The sequence below is a fragment of the Microtus oregoni genome, unplaced genomic scaffold (assembly GCF_018167655.1).
Source record: "Microtus oregoni isolate MIOR12 unplaced genomic scaffold, Mior012 000013F_ref0000133, whole genome shotgun sequence".
NCBI lineage: Eukaryota > Metazoa > Chordata > Mammalia > Rodentia > Cricetidae > Microtus > Microtus oregoni.
The window spans coordinates 28,102,706-28,120,127 of NW_024543072.1; positions in this window are offsets into that span (position 1 = coordinate 28,102,706).

The following is a 17,422-nucleotide window of genomic DNA, read 5'->3' on the forward strand; positions in this document are numbered from 1 at the left end:
AGGCCTGGTCAAAGCCAAGCTGTTCCCGGTCTTTCCTTAATACTCCTAGTCATAGCTTAACTGATTACTGAAATCGGGAAATTAAGTCTGAGGCTTTGGTTCACTGATGTACCCCAGAGGGGAGATAGGAGACTGGATGAACAGAAAAGTTAATTTCAGTGAGTGATGGCAAGAAAGGACCAGATAGGGGACATTGTGTAGGACTAGACCACACCCCTATCTTACAAATAACACCGTCCTCTTTGCCCAAATCACTCCCAGTGACACAATATTCCCTTTGGCCAAACTGAAAAGCACAGCCCCTCCTAACTCTCTGTGGATCACATAGGGTCTCAGAAAGGCTGTCAGGACACAAGCATAGAAGTTCCACATAAGCTCTGCCTCCTCAGGAAACAGGAGCCACATATCTATGGCTAAAGCAAAATCAATGAACCTAAGTAACTTACATTGACTCTCTCTGTGCAGGTGCAGGTGACACCAGTCAGAACAACAGGGGAGTGACCCACCTGCCTGCCAAATAGCCCCACTCTCCAGATTCTATTACCTAAGGCCTATCTCATACCCGCACACCCCTTAAGACACACACACACACACACACACACACACACACACACACCACTGGCCACTGCTGGGTCCTGTACCCACACTGGTGAACTCCAGTTGCTCATGAAAGACCCTCAGAGTGGTCCTTCCCTCAGGAGGAGACTCCTAACCCAAGGAACAGTCGAGACCACTGTCTGCAATGGCAAGAGGTTATTTATTGAGCGATGCACAGGTACCTGCGGGGGTCAGAGTCTCTTTGGAAGACTTGCGCCCCTCAGGCTGGGCAAGGTGTCTTTTATGTGGAAACGGGTGGGTGGAGCAGGCATACAGAAGTAGAAGCATGGTTACAGGAATCCCATTGGTCAGTTCGGATGGAGCGATGGGTTTACTTGGGGACAAGCTCCTCGGGGACATGAAGATATGATGATAGCTGACTTGACTCTATCTAGGGCACATGTAGTTTTTCCCAGAACTGTCAGTTCCCCTCCTAGGCCTGGTGTCTGACCACAGATATCCTGTTTTGGCCGCCTAGGAGTACCGACTTTACCTTGAACTTACATTTGTTTGTGTGAAAGCTTTGCAAAATGGCATTACAGCAGCTAAGCTGGGGTCTTTCACTCAGGCTCAGGTAACGCGACTGTTGGGTTCCAGGGACACACATATAATGGAGAACAGACCACCAGCGTCTAGGAACAAGAAGCAAACTTTATTCCAGTCACCACGGGGCACTAAACACTTCTAGTTTGCTAGGGACACAGGTCACAGTTCAGGCTTCTGACACAGTGACAGTGGGGAAGCAGGCTTTGAGCCTCTTCTTATGGCAAAAATCAACCATCAGGTGTGAGTCAAAGAGCTTCTACAACCTTTCGGTCAGGGTTAAAGTCGTATGGCATTTTAAGATTTACAGCCTTTGATTGTAGGATGCTAACTTAAGATATTTGCGAAAGCCTGGCTAACACAGCAGTTTTTCACTTCCCTGAAAAAATGCAAGGCAGAGAGTGGAGTCCCATAGGGGGACAGTTAAAAATTAAGGGAATACAACTCAGTGAGTTAGAAGCTAACCTGTCCATCACGACTGCCTAGCTGGAAACTGCTTAGTTGGGTGGCAGGAAGCAGTTGTTAAAAGTTTATCTCTGTACACAACATTTGCTAGGACGTTTGTTTGTAAGGCAGAAAGTGATAGTTAAAAGCGCATAGTGCTGTCATCTTTCATTTTACCAAAATGTATTTAGGCTTCAATTTTATATTCTGGGCTCTTCAATAATCAGGACACCTGAGTCACCTGCCAGCCAAACTGCTGCACTTCCCAGATTCTGTCCCCCAAGTCTCATTCCAATGCTCAACCTCCCACTCGCCACATCATCCTCCCTGAGACCAGCCTTTCCCCCCAACCCCAGAAGACTTCACCTTAGCTCAGGCCACATCAGTTAGAACAAGTGCAGGCAACACCAATTAGGAGAACAGAGGATCCTCTTCTACTATAACAAAGACTGAGCAAACCTCAAGAAGGCCAGCTCCCTACTAGACCAGAGCCCACATCAGGTGCCAGAAAACCAGGCCACAAGGACCAACGAGGAAACAAACCAAGGAACAAAACTCCAATCCAACAAAGACAAACTCAGAAATCAGAACTTAAACCTAAACATCTGAAACCGAAATGCCTAAATGCCAGTGTAAGAGTACAATCAACAATAGTCAGGGCAATATGGCACCACCAGAGCCCAGTTAGCTATCCTACAGCAACAGCAAGACCTGAATATTCCAATGCAGTCAAAGCACGAAAAAATTAAAAAAAAAACTTTATGAAGACTATAGTGGTCCTTAAAGAGGAAATTAAAAATTTCCTTAAATAAAGTAAAAGACAAACAAACAAATAAAAGGAGGAACTCAATAAACCCCTTAAAGTATGCCAAGACAGCCAAGAAAAAACAAACAAGTGAAGGAAACTATTCAAGACCTGAAATTTAAAAGTGAAACCATAAAGAAAACACAACCTGAGGGGATTCTAGAAATAGAATATCTCAGTAAGCAAAAAGGAAGTATAGATGCAAACATTATCTAAAGAGTACAAGAGATGGAAGAGAGAATCTCAGGTCTTGAGGATAAGTTAGAAGAAATAGATTCATCAGTTAAAGAAAATGTTAACTCTAAAAAAAATCCTAACACAAAGCATCCAGGAAATCTGGGACACTATGAAAAAGTCAAACCTAAGAATAATAGGAATAAAAGAAGGAGAATAATTCTAGCTCAAAAACCCCAACTGGATCAGAAATTAACATCCCCTCACTACATAATAATAAAAACCTGAGCATATAGAACAAAGAGAAAATATTTAAAATTGCAAGGGAAAAGGACCAAGTAACATATAAAACAGACCTATTAGAATCACACCTAACTTCTCTCAAGAGAAACTTTAAAAGCTAGTAGGATCTGGACAGATGTCTTGCAGACTCTAAGTGACAATGGATGCCAGGCCAGACTATAATACCCAGCAAAAATTTCAATCACCATAGACAGTGAAAACAAGATATCATGACAAAGTCAAATTTAAACAATATCTAGCCACAAATCCAACCCTGTAGAAGGTACTCATAGGAAAATTCCAACCCAAGGAGGTTAACTATACCCATGCAAATCATTATTCATGCTTCAAAAACCTGTACTCCCCAAAATTGAAAAATCTAAAAGAAATAAACAATTTTCTTTCAATAGACACTACTTACCAAGGTTAAATCAAGATCAGATAAACAATTTAAATAGACTTAAAACCCCCAAGGAAACAGAAGCAGTCATTAAAAATCTCCTACTCCCCCTCCCAAAAAAAAGCCCAGGACCAGATGGTTATAGTGCAGAATTCTACCAGACTTTTAAAGTAGAGATAATATCAATATGCCAACAATCCTTAAATTTTTCCCGTAACATAAACAGAAGGGACATTGCCAAATCCATTTTATGAGGCATCAGCTACCCTGATAACCATATCACACAAAGATTCAACAAATAAAGAGAATTAGATACCAAATTCCTACATGAACATATATGCAAAAATACTCAATAAAATACTCACAAGCTGAATCCAAGATCACATCAAAAAGATCATCTACCATGATCATGTGGGCTTCATCTCAGAGATTCAGGGATGGTTCAATATATGAAAACCTGTCAATGTAATCTACCATATAAACAAACTGAAAGAAAACAACAACAATCACTTTATCATTTTATTAGATGCTGAAAGACCCTTTGAGAAAATTCAATATCCATTCATGATAAGTTTTGTAAAGATCAGGGATACAAGGGACATATCTAAACTTAATAAAGGCAATATACAACAAGCCAATGGCCAACATCAAATTAAATGGAGAGAAACTTAAAAAGCAATTCCACTAAAATCAGGTACAAGAAAAAATGCTGTCCACTCTCTCAATATCTTTTCAGTATAGTACTCAAAGTTCTATCTAGAGCAATAAGACAACAAAAGGAGATTAAGGGGATACAAATTAGAAAAAAGAAGTCAATTTATCAATACTTACAGACTATATGATAGTATACATAGTTGACTCCAAATATCCTACTAGAAGTTCCTACAGCTGATAAACACCTTCACCTAAGTGGCTGGATATAAAATAGACCAAAAAGAAAATCAGTAGCCCTCCTATATATAAATGATAAATGGGCTGAGAAACAAGGTGAGGTAAACAACACCCTTCACAATAGTCATAAATAAAATAAAATACCTTAGTGTAACTCAAACCAAGCAAGTGAAAGATCTGTATGACAAGAACTTAAAATCTTTGAAGAGGGATATTGGAGAAGATATCAGAAGATAGAAAAATCTCCCATATTATGAATCAATAGGATTAACATAGTAAAAATGGCCATCATACCAAAAGCAATCTACAGATTCAACACAATTCCAGTCAAATTAAAAAAAAAAAATTCTTCAGAGACTTTGAAAAAAATCACTCAGTTTCATATGATTAAAAAGAGGATAGCTAAAATAATCCTGTACAATAAAAGAATTTCCATAGGTACCACCATCCCTGATTTTAAGCTCTACTATAGAGCGATAGTAATAAAAAACTGCATGGTATTATCATAAAAATAAAGGTTGATCAATGGACTCAAATCAAAGACACAGAAGGAAATCTAAACACTGAAGAACACTTGATTTTTGACAAAGAAACCTCTCAAGGTTTATGTTTGGGTGTCAACCCCTCTAAACCTTCAGGATTCAGAAGAACAGCTATAGCAAGCAAAAACTGACTGAAAGAGGTTTGAGGGTAAACAAATTAACTTACACATGTCTTTTAATCATGTCCCATTTATTCTTCCTATGTTCTCCTCAATGTTTTCTTCAGAGCTCTTTCCATGTTTCCCGATGATCTCTCTTGATGTTTCTCCCAGTCCCACAAGGTTTCCAGTTTATATATCCACACAGACATAATTATTTTTTAGGGCTAACAAAACAGATAATACTGGCAAGGAAGGCCCCTTTAGTATGAGAGGGGTTGTGTTTGTGAAGTTCTCCAGAAGATACCAGAGATTAGTTAAGGATGGGGCTTTAAATCAGTGCAGAATTTCAAGAAGATGAAAAAGGGAGGTTTTGTTTACTAACTACATTTCTTAAGTATGACTAGTTAAGTTGAAAGTTTATAATTGATATACATAGAGAACAAAAATACAGGAGTGCCCTGTCATTCTCTGAGTACTTCTGCTTCCTTCTGTGGAAGCTGGATAAACAGCATTTGCTGCAACCATGGCAACCAGAATAAGTCCTGTGAGGAAAGCAGAAGACACTTGATTTGTATTGGCATCTGGCTAGCTGAATTAAAGAGAGTTTCTTTGGAGACTGCCATTTCCAGCCCTTGGCTAAATGGGAGAAGGAATTCCTTTCTCTGGGGCTGGCTTAGTGATTTTTTTTTTTCTGTATGTCTAGGGGTAAAGGCACAAACAGTAGATTTACTAGTCTAAGATCCTTTGTCAATGGAAACCAAAGTGAAGGGTAAATACAGAATATTAATAGCTTGTTAAGGTAGTGCAAAGACCAGTAGATTACATTCTCTTGAATCTGCTACTAGAGAATCCAGAGCGGTCCAGAGCTGTTTATTAGTGAGCGGACATGCTGTCTCTTCCACTCAGTGCCTATCTTTTTGAGGTTCTTAGGTGGTCTCTTTGCAAGGTTCACTTCCTTATCAGGTGTCTTGTCATTAAAAATAATTGGGGGGGGCTACTTTTATGTAGATTCAACTGTGAGAATAAAGGTTTCTCTGACTGAGTGAATACTTTCACACCAGGGTCCCACAGTACAGGAAAAGCCATCTCTTGTACTCATGATTCTGTGTGATCCTTCTGAGGATGGGATTGCAGGCATGAGCCACCACACCACACCTGATCAATACATTCATGTCTTGGTCTTTGTCTTTTTTTAAGACTTTAAAAAACAAAACAAAGTGCAAAAAATGAACAGCTTGGCACACTCACCTATGAAAGAGGGTAGCATCACTTGGCCTTCTCATTTGTGAGGTGCTTTATAAGTGAGTTTGTGGATCAAATCCTGCATCTGGGTCCTGGAGAAAGTTGGACAAATGGAGTATACCTGTGGCAATGATTTTAGCATCTCCATACATGAAAAAAACCTGGGATAAAAGAGCAATTGGCCACCTAGAGAGTGGTACCTTTCTCTGCCTGAGAAGAAAGGCAGGCATCTAATTATTGCATGGCATAGGTGGCTAGCCCGAGTTTCCTAGGGTGAGCTGGCATCTTTGGTAGGAAACTTTTCAGTCTCAATTAGGTACCACACCATATATAACAATAGCAAGTGCCTGGACCCTGAAGTAGGGGGTTCAAGAGAAAACAGAGAACTAGAGAAAGCATCTGTTTGGCTATGTTCTTGTTCCTTCCATATCCAGGCAATCAGCAGCCATCTAGGTGCCGAGACCTGTCTTGATTGAGGGTTCTTTAAATGGGTGAAAAGACAGGTAGAGTTTCTGCTGTCGAGGATGTAGGAAGTTAAGGCCTACTGGGCCAAAAGGAGCCAACCTGGTGTCTGCTGGCACTGTCAGAGGTCCTGATCGTGCCTAGCCAATGAGGGACCACCAAGTGATGCTTCTTGAGTGCGTAGCAACAGGCACTGTCAGAGGTCCTGATCGTGCCTGTGCCTAGCCAATGAGGTACAACCATGCAATGTCAACTGTCAAGGGATCAGAATGCCTGAGTGCTGGGAGGTTTTCTAAGTCCCCCGCCCTTGTTGTTAAATAAAGGAGTCTGATGTATGCCTTCTACCTGACTCCCAGTGACTGAGACATTGACATTGCACTTCTCAACCTCTCCCATAAGGGAGACGTTAGGGCCCAGAAACATAAGGAGTTTATATCTTGTCAACGGTAGTGACAGATATAAGCAAACTATCAAAAAATGAGAAGTACATCTAGAAAGGTATACTGTGAGGGGAAGTAAGACGCCTGGAAGAGTAACCGGGTGATATCCACCTCAGGAAGGGGGTATGATACTTGAGAGTATTCTGAAAAGATGAACTTGAATCAGACATGTGGTTAGCCACAGAGACATGACCAAGGTATAAGAAACAGCAGTACATAAACTCAAAACATGAAGGGTCAGAAAGGAGAGAAGTAGGTGGAGGGACATGAAGACCAGAAGAGTAGAGCAGGATCATATCGTGACAAGATGTGTCCCTGATTTGATTTTGGTTTTTCACACGAGGTGAGGGGAAATATCAAATGTGCATCTGAGATCTGGTCCCTGATCTTTGAAGCTTGCTATTCCAGAAAGTCATTGAGGTAGATCAGGAGCCAGAATGGCCTGCATGAAGCCACTCAATCTGGGATCCAGTGTGCAGCCCAATATGAGGGTCAAGTGTGGGAGTCAAATGTGGGGACCAGAGTTGGGAGCTGAGAGGATACAGGAAGGGATAAGCAGTGATAAAAGATGCCAGAAGCAGCCTGGTCTACAAGAGCTAGTTCCAGGACGGCACCAAAGCTACAGAGAAACCCTGTCTCGAAAAACAAAAAACAAACAAACAAACAAAAAAAGATGCAAGAAGATCAGACGCATCACATCTTTTGCCACTAACTAAAGGTTCTTAGTAGTCTTCTTTTCCTCTGATTGGTTTGGCCCATGCTCTTTAGAACAGCTTCTTTTTGTAGTAGATGGCAATCATCACAGATATCTACAATAAGGTATCCGTAGAGAGTGAGAGGCTTTAGAACACTTGGTCCTAAATGGGATGTCTTCCTTAAAGCCCTGCCCTGGATGCTCAGAAATCTATGTGAGGAAGTAGGACTATTGTAAGAGCCAGAGGTGGAGACTAACTCCAGGGAAATAGCATCATCCAGACACAGAAGGACTGACGCACATATATGAACTTATAGAAACTGTGGCAGTATGCACCAGACCTGCAGAGTTTAAGCCAAATGTAGTCCCGGCACTGAGGGGAGGAATGGACACAGGCTCACACTCTGAAGAAGCTATTTGCAATTTATACTCACTGGTAAAGGGAACATTAGCTTTCTCCCTTGAAGTACCAAGCACACACCAGGGCAGGCCCCTTATACAAGAGTAGTTGGCCAACACAAAATGAACTGCATGTTTGATTTTTGTAAGTGGATTTTGTTTTGCTTTTTTTTTTTGTCTTGTTGCTCTTTTGTTCATTTGTTCTGATTTCATTTTTTGTTTTCTTGGGGGGGGGGTTGATGAAAGAGAAAAACAGTAAAGTCTTGTGGTTACAGAGATGGGGAAGATCTAGTAGGAGTTGGGAGGAGAAACCATGGTCAAAATACATTGCATGGCATATATATATACATATATATATATATATATATATATATATATATTCTAGAAATATGTTGAACTTAATGTTTCCTGTGAAAACTTCTGTAGTCTCTGGTGGTTAAAAATCTGACACAGCCTGTGTGGTGATGCATGTCAGTAACTCAAGAACATGGGAGACAGAGGCAGAAGAAGCATTGCAAGTTTGAGGCTAGCTTGGTCTACATAATGGATTTCAGGCTAGCAGGAGGGAGGGGGCAGCAAAATCCAAGTGAAAAGCATGAGTCATAAGATACAATAAATAAAGGTCTATATAAGTGCCAAGCCCATGACGCAGTTTCAGGACACGCTGTAGGTGGTTAGAGTAGGGTGACCACCTTTGGAAGGAGGACTGAGGAAACTGAATAATCTCTTGGAATCAGGCTGCAGGTGCTGACAGATTTGAAAGACCAAGCTGAGGAATGACATGATGAGAACATTCCAGATAAAGGCTTCTATGGTCTCCTTTTCTAACAATTAGACAAAATATATTTTATAGTAACACTCATCTCTTCAACCCACTACCTGGATCAGATAAATATTAGCAGGCCTTTTAGGGGAGGGGAGGCTAGGAGTGACTCTCTGGAGAGATATGGGAAGTCTGCTAAGCGGCAAATTGTGCTCTTTTTTCTTTCCAAACACAAAGGGGGAAAGCTGCAGGCTAATGAAAGGTATCAATCATTATTTACTTCAAATGTTGGGCCCTCTCATAACAATAGCTTCATTCTCTGTAATCTTATCATTGTTCCCTAACATGAAGGCATTGAAATCCATTTACACCTCCAGCTCTGGATATGAGGGTTACCTACTGCTCCCCCTCGGTTGCTGGTTTGGGTCTATAATGCTATTTCTAAGGCTTCTTCAGTGAAAGTGTGGGGTACAGCTGCATCAAAGTCTCCTGCTGCCTCACATCTGAGAGCTGGTATGTAGTCTGAAAACACAGACTATTTTGAAGAGGTTCCTGTCAGGCATATTTAGCCAATTTAAAATAGTTAAGTTTCACTGCCTTGTCCAAAATTAAATCCTAATGACCTAGGAACAGGAAGCGACTCTAAGAAAAATATTTTATTTTATTTTTTACTTAAAAATGTACTTAATTCCCATTCACACACCCAGGTATGTACATTCAGAGAATTTTGAAAATGACTATTATTTTACCTAGGATATAAATTCTGAGTATCTTTTAAGCTTTTAAATTGTGGCAAGAGCAGATCTCAGTAAATTTCCATCAAGTATGTCATACTTCAGAAAAATCAAGGCACTGAAGCCAGTGAGGACAACTTCAGCTGGCTAAGTTGGCGCCTAGTGTCATCAACTCCTAGAAACACCAAGACTTAGGAAGAGCTCAGGGATCCACTCAGCTGGTAAAAGCCCATTCCTTATGGAGAATGTCCTCTCCATCTGTCTGCCTTTGACCTTAGGAATTTCTGAGTGTGGAGACATCTTGAATATCCTCGTTGCCATTGTCTAAACTTTTGTATCATGAAGAAAGCACCACAATCCATAAGGTTGTGTGTGTGTGTGTGTGTGTGTGTGTGATATTTGCATTTAAGGACTTCATAGAAGTCCATAAATGAAGAATCAAACAAACGCGACAGAGACGGTGTGCCAAATAAGCTGATATAAGCAAGTAGCATAGACTGAGTGGCTTATACAGTTGATTTATCATAGTCCTGTAGGTCTGGGTTGTATGAGGCCAGGGTATGTCAACAGGTGTACATACTAAAGTTGCATATTGTCAGATTCTCCACAAGCATAGCCCAAGAACTCCCCGGAGGCTCTTCGCCAGGGTCACTGATCATATTCCTGAAGGAGATACCCTCATGATCAAATCATCTTGTAAAAGTATCACAGAACGGGTGGAGACCTCATCATCTGATTTGAGAGAGAGAGAGCAGAAATCCAAACTCCAAAGTCAGTGGGGTTCAGTCAGCAGCTAGGGCTGTTTTGTGTTGGACTTTTGGAGGACTGGTTGTGCAGCGTTTCCTGGATTCTTGGGGACTCTGTGTCTGTTTATAAAAAGATGGCTTTTCAGCTCCAGCAGGATCAGGGGCATCTGTGTCTTTCTTACTGCAAAACCCTTAACCGTAAGGTGACCTGAAGACTCCCTGACCCTAATCACCTGACACTACACACCAATCTCCATCTCAGAGCTCCTGAATCACAAGGTTCTGGAGGGATGAGGAACAAGAATCTACATTTTCAACAAGTATTACACACCAGTAGAATATGAGAAAAAGCTTTCTTCACAGAAACTTTCTTCAAGGGCATTTTGCCTATGGAAGTTTCTAAAAATATGAAGTACAAAAATTAAAGCAAATCCCTATTGCATTTCTGCGTAGACTGTATTCCAAGCATCTTTAAGTCATTTTAAAATGCTGTAATAGTGATGGTGAATAAGTTAGTGCACCAGCAGCAAATGCTCGTAATAATCACCCTTCCTACTGCAGTGGCTTCCGACTGTTCTTAAAGGAGAATGTGTCCATTAAAATCAGGATCGTGTGTCCCACACTGTATGTCACAGGCAGCTCTCCATATCCTCTATTTCCATGCTCTTTCATGGGTCATAAAGAAGCTGATGTGTAAGGACTCTGGTTTTTTCTACCAACCACAGGAGTAAAGGAATGTTAAAGTAATTCCAGAATGACCAAGCAAAAATTCTAACGATGCGCCTCCCGCTGCAAAGCTCAGCTAGGAACTCAGAAGCAACTAAGAAGCCAGGCCTTAACCTCAGATGATTTCAATCCTGAAACTGGGCGAGAGACAGGCCCCCGCTTGTTAATTTCACCAGGGAGCACCATGGACAGCAAAACAGACATGAACAGTGAGGACATGGAGAAGGTGTGGTCAGCCGACATGAGGAGACAGACGGGCAGGTGTCCTGTAAGACTCTACTCAGACAACCCGGATGGCACTGCCAGCGAGTGGGCAGGATGATTTACTTACTCTAAGTGCTGCCTGGAGTGAAAAGACTACGCCAGATTCCCTGTGCACCTCTTCTGCTGTGTGTGTCAGACGGCAAAATCTCAAGGGGATGTTACCTACTGGTCTAAAATACCCCAGCACAAAGGTTCTGCTTAATACTTTTTTCCATTTCTTATGGTGGTTAGGAATAGAGCATTTCCCGTAGGCTTGGTCTCCAGTTGGAGGCATTCTTTGGTAGGTTAAAGAGTTGCGGCATTGCTAAGGAATTTGAAGTTTCAAAGCCACACCCCATTTCCATCATGGATTCTTACCCCTCTGGAACCGGAAGCCCACATAAACTCTTCCTTCCTTACATTATCTTGAGCATGGTGTTTTATCCCCACAGCAGAAAAGTAACTAAAACACTTTTGTTTCAATAATATATCAATTTTTACCAAACTTAAATGAACAGATTACGTACTAAATGTATACACCTTATAGTTTAGAGAGAAAGAGAGAGCCGTAGACATGGACAGGAAAGGTATTACGAAGTGTACTTATTATAGGGGCCCCATTTAAAACATAAGAGAGAAACATGAAAGGGAGAATTAATTCACATGTAGAGGAATCTTCTGAGGAGAAAAGTTTTTGATCTTGAACTCAACCTATCTAAAGATTTAAGATCTTTAAGGTTCAAATTGATTTAGGAACAAATAAGTCAATCCTATAGGGTCAATTATAAGAAAGAATAAATATTACATGAATAAGCTTTTGCTGTATAGAAGAGTCCATTATGAGTGCACTATGTCAGAAACACAGACACAAAGGTCTGTGCCCTCCCACAATGTCAGCATTTAACGACAGCAAGTTCACAAGGTACAATGATTTCATTGGCAGTAATTTGTCAGATGGCCCCACTTTCCTCAATAGCCTTAGCTGAGACAAACATGAGTTTTTTTATTCCAACCTTAATTACAAATCATACAATACATACCACATAGTAAATATATTAACATATATACTTATATGTAGGTTACAGAATGCCGTAAAGGCTTAAGAGGTGGCAGTAGAGTTCACAGAGTTTCAAAGAGACCCACGGGGCAGGAAAACTGATGTAGATGAAACCGGAGTCTTGGGCAGGGACTGTATATAATAGTTGAGCCTGGCCCTGATGGAGGTCTGCTAGAGATGGGTCTGTATGCTCAGAGTTGTGCTGCAGAAATAAGATATGATGGAGGCTACGCAGGCAGAGGATGGTCCAGATGGACAATACATAGATGGATGAAGGTTTGAATGGATGAACAGGTAGATAGACAGGTGACAGTTCAGGTTGGTCACATCAGCAGTGGGGTCAGAGTAGAGCTGAAACTCCTGGGAATATTAGAAGTTCTCTATTGGTTCCTTGATGCATACCTGGGGTATTTATTGAGTTGTCAGTCAGTGGGGCCATCAACACTGACTGCTAGGTGTCCTCTTCTTCAGAGGATCCAGATGAAAGAGTTGTTGCCTTTTCCTGAGTCTTGAGTGTCCAGTAATTCTCAGGACTGGTTTTCTTGTTATGATTTTAATAAACTCATGGACTCCTACAACACCAGTTACTTGAGTAACTCTACAGAGTGGCATCCTTTGTTCTTTCTGGAATAAATCATTTCTCTGTACCTGGTAGGTAGTGTTGGGCAGTTGGTGGATGTTTACATGTCCACTAAGGAGCAAATGCAGCCTCAGTCCTTGAAATAGAGTCAGATACTGCTGGTAAAATGAAGCCTTTAGGGGGGGACAAGGCAGAATCTGGGAAGCACTGTTTTATACGTCACGGAATAACACAGAGCGGAGAGTAGCCTGATGAACTTCAGTGTTGAATATGTATAGACATGTGTTCTTGTCATTACTCCTTAAGTAATTTATGATACATAACACATAGCTGTATAATAAGCAACCAGTTTAAACAACAGATCATCACATGGGGACTATTAACATAGCATTTGCTGCGTGTTAGGCAAAATAACTAATTCAGAGAGGATTTAAAGCATATGGGGATACACATGGATCACAAGCAAATACACCTTTTATAAAGTCTCGAGACTCTTCCAAGTTTCTTATCTATAGGGGTCCTGGAGCCAATTACTTTATTTGTTTGTTTGTTTGTTTGTTTTCAAGACACAGGGTTTCTCTGTGTAGCCCTGGCTATCCTGAGCCAATTACTTTAAAACTAATAAATGTATATACAAAAACCACATGCTGAATTAATTTCTTTTTTTAAATAAAATCTTTGATTTGGACCAGGGGCAAGAAGGAGGACATTATATAAAAACACATTCCTAAGGCTAACACATTTTCAGCACCTCCTCTCATGCTATAACCATTTAAAAAACATTCATGTTTCAAAATCCCAAATTCTAATGTCAAACTAAGTATGTTAACTGCTTTAATCTCCCTAGGTAGGAGAGCGGGAGAGGGGCAGGAGCAGGTGGGATGGCTGTCACTAAGCCCTTTAGTATGAAGAAAAGCAAGGCCACACAGGATGCTCCTTGTGCCCAGCCCACTATGAGCAGATTTGTCATCACTGTGACTCCCATCAGTTGGAGCCTCCGGCATTATTGCTGTTAAGTTAGTGCCTGAACCGAATGGGTACCACCTCCACAAAGTGATGCCAAACGTCCACTCATCTCGGATTCTCCAAACTGAGGTTGTACTTTGGTGAGGACCTTAGCAAGCCATCTCATCCAGCCCTGAAAGTCAGTACCTGAGTCCTCTCCCCACCCAGAAGGTGAATTGATATTAAATCGAATCTTCCTTGGGCTGTGTTACAAAATAAGCCCTTTAAAAAACAATGAGCAAATGGAAAATAGAGTGTCTTTTATTGATTGTGATGTTTCCACTTAACTCGATTCTGGCAGGGGAGCTTCTGAGGTGGTGCATGTGCACAGAGCAAGGGCACTGCCACGGTCGATAATTCCGAGAAAATGGACAGCCCTGTCTGCCTAATGGATCTCTCCAATTTCCTCCATTGGAATCCAACTTGGGATTAGTCACCAGACAAATATCTCAACCATCCTCTGGATGGTGTTTGCCTTCAAAGCAATTTGGTAAATGTCAGCTGAGCATCTTCACGAGATCTAAGTCTCTCTAAGCCCACGTGGCACCGAGGTGTTCTGCTGCTTCCTGTGTGGTCATCTCTGATTTTCCGTATTTATTTTCTCAGAATGGGACTATTAAAATGCACACTTCCATGTAGCAGGTGTGTGTGTGCTCAATAAAACATTTTGTCAAAAAAAAAGTTTCAGTAATTCCTTAAACTCTCCCTCTTCCCCTCTCAAGTTGTTTTCAATATCATTTCCAATGGATGTTTCATACTGGAGCAATTTTGGAAATCTGGAAATGTTGTGGACAGTGCAGTGAGCTTCTCCAGTGTCCTTGCTCAGGAGGGTACCCACCCTTCAGTGCCAATGTATTAGTATGGTGTATCTGCCAAGCTGGAAACATCACCTGGTTAACTCCAAGACCAGCTGTATTTCTCATACGCCTTGTTGCTGCTCCAAGATTCAGTACACACAGACATTCTACTCAGTTCTCTGGAGCCCTAGTTTCCTCTGGCTTATCTTCCAGTCTTTGCTTATAATCACCTTGCCATTGTTGGGGACAATGTCCTTTTGTGGATGTACTTGTCTTATGATTCAGGTTGGTTTTCTCTGGCTAGCTTGGCCTGGGAGGTTAGCTATGAATAACTGTAGGTGACATGTCTTCTCAGCTGCACTTTCTTGAGTGTGGCGTCTCACGAACCATGCCAGATTTGATTAGGTGCCAAGTGCTATCTAGCAGTGATACAAGAAGACAGGTCAAACCCACGTGAATGTGAGTCAATGTTATGCCCAAATTGGGGGGTTCCCCCCAAACCACCATGGAGTCCGCACTCATATGAAAAGACAAAGAGCCTTTGAATAAAGGCTCAAATTTGAATAAGCTCAAATTTGGACCTTTCGTCTTCCCAACATAGCCGTGAGGTCAGATCTCCACAAGCCCAGTTGGGGTGGGGATTTTTTTTTCTCATAGCAGAGGTTTAGGTGAAGGAATTTTTAGGGTTCAGGATCCTTGATTGGTTGACATTTGCTAGGGGTGTCTTGGTGAAATGGGATGGGTGTGTGCTGGGCTAAGGGACGTCAGGTGATCCTATTTGCAATGGTTGGAATGTTAGATATTTACCCTTGGATGGTCCGTTCCTGGGTGGTCTCTTTCGAGCCTGAAGGGTTGGGCCCCACAATAAGCAAGTTAAACTGTGGGAGCAAGCAACCAAGAAAAAAGAAAGCATCACATTGATGGCCCCAGACTCATCCAAGGATTATACAAGCCCATTACAGCAGCTATAGAAAATTAGGACAACTTAAAATAGGATTCACCCCTTCAGAGAGCTCCTCTTTGTCCCATGGGGAGAAAAATTTCTTGGAGCCTAACCCAGAGTTCTTAAGTCACATGCTTACTAGATACTGTGGTCAGTATCCTATCTTTTTATTCTCACATTTAATAAATAAAAATAAATCCAAAGTCATGTGTCCCATTCAGTTCTTCATTTGAGACAAAGAAACTAGCTATGACACCAGGGAACAGCATGGTGTCCCCATCTGGAAACTCCAGGTTTCTCTTCTGTGAACCTTTTCTTTTGCTAAAGCAGCAAAGATAGAAACTGTGCTGTCATGAGCATGCAATCTTGATAGGTATTATCTGATGTTACTAACATTTAAAGTAGTACAGTTACGTCAGTGTTCATAGAAATAGAAGTTGAGACATTAGAGAGGGGGAAGCTATCAAGGAACATGTTCACTTCCAAAATCTGTTTACAAAGCTCTTCTGAAATCAGATGTTCATTTGCAAGCAATGACTCAGGGTCAGTCTTCAAGACTAAGTCATAGAACCATTTCTTTGCTATATACAGCACAGCAGGCTGACGCCCACTTCAAAACTCTTGAGATAGCTGAAGTTGAAATCAGCAATTGCTAACTAAAATTCATGACTTTGCACTTCTGAAAAAGTGAGAATATAGTTCTGTGTAACTGGAGGGACACTAGCCCACTCAAGCATGTGGTTCTGGCAGGCCCTGCCTTTCTCCCTGTTTTCCTCCACCCTGGTAAAACCCATTAGGTTAAATTCCTAAAGTTTGTCACCAAGATCTATTCCCTTATTCCACCACTTCCTCTTCCTAAGGCTGACTACCAAAGTCTAGCAACCACAAAACTCCTTTTGGCTTACTAATTAACATGCCCAATTGGAGTCACACACCTCATCCTAAGATAGGGTTTCCCCCTTTGCCTTTATAAACCACCATTTGCCTGTGCCATGTCTGTCTTCTCTCTGTGCAGAGGCAGTCCTTTGTCTCTCCAGGACAAAGACCTCTGCCCTCTCTCCCTTGTTACTTCCCCTTCTCCCTCACCCTCGTCTCCTCTACCACCACATCCTAGCCCATCCTAACACAGACCTCCCCTTTTTCTCTTAGGAAAGACAACTGTAAGGTCATTTGCTGCTGTTTTTCTGCCCGAGTCAGAAAGCAGCCACTCTACCTTTTCTTCTCAGCATAATAAAGGAACTCTTGGTTAAAAAAAGGTGTTTGGGTGTAGTTTATGCCTAATTTGGGGGAGGAAGAGTCTGGAAGAGAGCCTCCACTGTTCACTGTTTGCTATTCAGGAATCCCTATCAGTAACAAATTCTTCTTGTAGAGCTTGGGAAGAAAAAAAAAAAAGAAAGAGCAGTTCCATCTTTTAAGAATCTTAGTGATGGAGCCTCTAGCACATAAAAAGATGGTTCTGCAATAGTGTTCTTCATGGTAGCAAGACCCATAGTGCACCAAAGGCTTGCTTTGCAAACTATGATGCTCTAACACTATGTGGAGGACATGCAGAGTCTCAATTCCACCTCAGCTTCCTGGAATACAGTCTTCTCCCTCTCTCCCTGTCTCCCTCCCTCTGTGTGTGTGTGTGTTATCTGTCTTACATGCATGTGTGTGTGTGTTATCATGTGTATAAGTACAGGCATGCACTTCCATGGCAAGCATGTAGATGTCAGAGGATACGGGTATCAGTCCTCACCTGTTTGAGTCAGGGCCCCTTGTTCAAGACTGTATATGCCAGCCTCGCTCCTCTGTGAGCTTCCTGGGATTCTC